This window comes from Silurus meridionalis, chromosome 2 (assembly GCF_014805685.1).
Source record: "Silurus meridionalis isolate SWU-2019-XX chromosome 2, ASM1480568v1, whole genome shotgun sequence".
NCBI classification, from domain to species: domain Eukaryota; kingdom Metazoa; phylum Chordata; class Actinopteri; order Siluriformes; family Siluridae; genus Silurus; species Silurus meridionalis.
In genome coordinates, this window is record NC_060885.1 from 3,377,854 (window position 1) to 3,382,774 (window position 4,921).

General features: G+C 38.8%; 1 long non-coding RNA gene across 1 annotated transcript; it reads left to right on the plus strand.

The window, feature by feature from the left end:
- The first annotated feature begins 302 nt into the window (after positions 1-302).
- On the plus strand, positions 303-1,094 carry LOC124376245. The gene is made up of 2 exons (XR_006923799.1): positions 303-387; positions 495-1,094. It is a non-coding gene; the product is annotated as an uncharacterized LOC124376245 (long non-coding RNA).
- Positions 1,095-4,921: the final 3,827 nt, after the last annotated feature.

Sequence of the window (4,921 nt, forward strand, 5' to 3'; positions counted from 1 at the left end):
TGGATATGGATATGTTATATAAAATGTAACAATACTGAGAGATTCAAGTAATTTTATATAGTAATATTTAATTATAACAATTAACAATTAAAAAAAATTAAGAAAATACTTTTTAAAACTTTTTATAAAATGTATTTAAAACAATAATTTCTAGTGAGGAATTAATGAGGACATTCCCACATTTATTCCCACTTAACATGACTAAAAACACACACAGGTGTATCACGTCAGGTACACATGATTAGAACATCGTTACTCAGCTTTTTGAGGGAGACTTGCTCTATTTAACCTTTGGGCATTTAGTTTGGTGCTGACTGAAGTGAGAGTGAACGCTATGGTGAGATCGAAAGAGCCTTCAGAAATAAAATTGTAGCAGTTATGAGTCTGGTAAGAGATTAAAAAAGATCTTAAAAGAATTTGAAATCAGTCATTTCACTGTCTGGAAAAGAGTCTACAAGTGGAGGACATTTAAACAGGTCTGTCTGTCCATGCAGGTTCACCCTGAGAGCAGACCACAAGATGCTAAAAGTTGTAACCAAAACCCCTAAAATGCATCATGGAACCTACAGCAGGATCTTGTTTCTGAAAGAGACTACACAAGTTTTTCTTTTTCAAAAAGAAATTAAAGCGGACAAAACATGACCCAAAACATGCCAGTAAATCCACCAAGGACTGGAGGAAAACTGAGAAATGAAGAGTCCTGGAATGGCCGAGTCAAAGCCAAGATCCTAATCCCATTGAGACGCTGTGGAGTGACTTAAAAAGAAACTCCTCAAACATCTCACAGTTTAAAGAATTCTGCGTTGAAAAGTGGGGCAATCTTTTCTCAGAACGATGTCAGAGACTGATGAAAGGCTACAAGAAGCTTCTCACTGAAGTTATTTCAGCTAAAGGAGGTAACACTAGGGGGTAGGGGGTCCTAACTTTTTCCTTAGTTAGAATATACATTTTAGTTGATATCTTTTGTTTAATGAGTAAAACAGGGTTAATTTTTGTCGTTTACCTGCAATTAAATCACTTTTTTCACCAGAGAAAACTAACAACAAGATTAGACATCGCTATGTGAACATTTCTTAATAAAGATCTAATATATATATATTTGTTATTTGTGCATTTGTTCGCCGTCACTTGTAATTGATGCTTTTAAACAGTTAATCAATAATGAATAAAAAGGTGAACATTCAACTGTCTCTTCAATAAAAAAACACGCATGTTCTTTGGTGAAAAAATGTTTACTTCAGTTATTAAAAAGTTAGTAGATAAGTTAATAAATAAATAAATAAACAAACAAATAAATAAATAAATGATGGTAACTGCTTTGAAATACACAAAAGGCAGATTAGAGTATGTACATCTTTGATCCCGATTCTGTTTTATAGCTACAGATCAGTCTAACGTTCCTCTGAGACGTTGCTTCAGACATAAACACATCACACAGCAGCATTTTGTCAGACTGCAACAGAAATAGAGCGGGTGGCGATCTCGGTGCCAGAGCGCCTCAGGAGGAATGACTGCTTCAGATTGGCATTCCCAGATTTCCTCCCTGTTCCAAACATTGTGAGAGTCCAATGTGTTTCCACAGAAAAGCAGCTGCATGAGTCATCAGAGGAAACGTCCGGTTACTTCTACCTACACACAACGAACACACGATCTGCGAAAACTCGCCGATGTTTACGGCTTTGGTGATGCCCAAACGCAGCACATCCTGCAGAGGAAAAAAAGAGAAATACACTGTATGTCCACAAACTGTAGCATTCAAATTAGAGGTGTAAAGGACGTCACTGGATGTGGTGGCATCACGATTAATTAATTGAATTACATCTATCTTTCATTTTCTTTCTCAGAGTTTATAAGACTGCATTGTGGATGACCCCACACACCCCTCACACACACTCCACCTTCCTGCCATCAGGAAATACGCACTGAAGCATTCGAGCTCTAAAATCCAGTCTAAACAATTTCTTTTCATCAAAGGTCATCAGGCTCTTCAACACACAAGATGAACCTGAACATGCAGATGAAACTGAATTTTACCAACTCTTACACACACACACACACACACACACACACACACACACACACACACACACACACACACATTCTCATTCACTCACTTCCTCTACCGCGTGTCCTAAACTGTTCCGAAATCGAACTCACACTCGCTACCCAATTTAAGTCATATACATCAATGTCTATAGCGCCACCTATATTATAACCATATACACATTTTAATCTGCCACCAAACACTGCTATACTGTAGTGTCTCTCTGTGTGCTCCCTTATCACTTCTACAGTAGTTCACCACTGCCATTTCCATCCTTTTAGCAAAATCACAGCCCACTTGTGGAGCATAGGCACTGATAACATTTATCATCATCCCTTCAACTTCCAGCTTCACGTTCATCACCCTATCAGAAACTCTCTTCACCTCAACTACACTCTTACTGTACTCTTCCTTCAGAATCCCCCCTACACCATTTCTCTTTCCATCCACACCATGATAAAACAGTTTAAATCCACCTCCAATGTTCCTGCTCTTACTCCCTTTCCACTTGGTCTCCTGAACACACAACATATCTACCTTTCTCCTCTCCATCATATCAGCTCTCTCTCCCTTTACCCGTCATAGTACCAACATTTAAAGTACTAACCAGAACCTCTACTCTCCTACACTTCTCCGTTCCGTGCCGTCTCTGTAGACGTCTTCCTCCTTTTCTTCTCCTCCTTCGGCTAACAGTAGCCCACTTTCCACCGGTTCCCTGTTGGTTAACGATACCTGTGGCGGTCGTTGTTAACCCGAGCCTCGTATAAACCCGGTATAAATTTCTGATTCATGATCCGCATATTTGATTTGGCACATGTTTTACGCTGGATGCCCTTCCTAACACAACCCTCCACATTTACCAGGGCTTGGGACCGGCACTAAGAGTGCACTGGCTTGTGCATCCATAATGGCTAGGTTATATATATATATATATATATATATATATATATTTGAACATATTAAAAATAAAATAATCGAAATAGGATTCCTTTTATCTCTAGGGACTTTCTCAAGCCTCATAACTTTCCTTTTCGGATTATTTATCTCTCTGAACGTTCCAGAGATTTATATTTCTTCTTCGCTGTGTTTCTGTCTTTCATCCTTCTAAAAATAATGGCTTTAACTGTCTTCGTGTTCTTTTTTTATCCTCATGTCTGGCTCAGAGTCTAGATCAGCAGCGGGGAATAAAAAAAATCATGTTTTGAATAAAACAGCGTGAACATGCGACTTGCGACTGGATTAAGTCATTAGACACTTTAATAGTGCTCATATAAATTAAATAATCAGGACAGAATTCTGGGCCGGCATTTGATCCAGCTGTTGAACTATTTACATATTCTCCAATAAAAATAAAATAAAAATAGATCCCACATTTAGAGCCTGATAATGAAATACAGTATTTAGATTCTATATCAAATGCTGGAGATATGAAATAAATCGTTGTTTTTTTTACTTTAATTTAAAAAGACACGAGGGACGTAAACTTTTGCACTTTCTCTCTCTCTCTCTCTCTCTCTCTCTCTCTCTCTTTCTCCTCTCTCTCTCTCTCGTTCTCTCTCAGCTCTGCTCTCTGGAAGGCACAGATTGATTTGGACCTCACACAAGAATGCAGCGATAAGGCAGGAAGTGCGTCGCTGGGGGGCTGGAAGCTTGAGTAATAATGTGGAGTTTGTTTTTACACACACACACACACACACACACACACACACACACACACACACACACACACACACACACACACACAGCTGAACTGACTGCTTTTCTCGTTTTATTTCTCAGTTGAAAATATGAAACAAATGCTGAGGGAAGTGGTAGCGCATTGTTTAGTATGTTGGAGTTCTGATCAGAAGGTTGTGAGCTCAAATCCCACCACCATCAAGCCGCCACTGCTGGGCCCCTGAGCATGACCCTTAACCCTCATTTGTTCAGTTGTATAAATGAGATAATTATACGTCTTTCTGGTCTTCAGAATGACATAAATTTTAATGTTTTGAAGGCATCATGTATTATTTTCCTACATCATGACGGATTAAAAGAAAGGTGCTTCACACAGGGAAAATCTTTCTTCGCATATCCCTGCTAATTTCACGAAGCTGGGGCAGATGTGACACAGCACCCTGGAGCACAGAGGTTTAAGGGCCTTGATTAAGAGCGTAAGGGTGGCAGCTTGGCAGAATTGGGACTTGAACCCCTGACCTTCTGACCAGCAACCCAAAGCCTTACACACTGAGCTGCCACATCTGTCTATAAGAGTAGAGGGTCAACATAATGAAATTTTTCTTAGGAGACTTTCAACACCAACACATTTCACTTAGTTCCAATACCCAAGTTCACAAATACAGAGATTTTCCAATTCAATTTTATTTGTAAAGCCCTTCTAACAATGCACTCTTTCCCAAAACAACTTTAGAAAAAAACACAAATATACATTTTTAGTTTGTTTTATTTATGAATTAGCCTTTAAGTTTATCCCTAATGAGCGAGTCAGTGCCAAACATGGCGTGAAAAAACTCCCTGAGAAGGTATAAAGAAGAAACCTTTAGGGGAACCATATTTTAAAAAAAAAACTTTCATCTGGGTGAAACAGAATATCCATTCATTACAGTGCCATCAGGATCAGCCAGGATACTGTGCCCCTGGAGCACTGCAGGTTAAGGGCCTTCTTCAGGGGCCCCAAAAATGGCAGCTTGGTGATACCAGGGTTTGAACTCCTAACACTGATGGAGACTCGAGTGTAAAACTGTTTATAGTGACTGTACTGTGTGTGACTGTATGGCAATCAAACAAACAAATAAAAACTTCTTTTACTACAACTACAACTAATAATGATAATAGTAATAAAGTAATAAAGGTTTGGGTTTCACCGTGATTATCTAT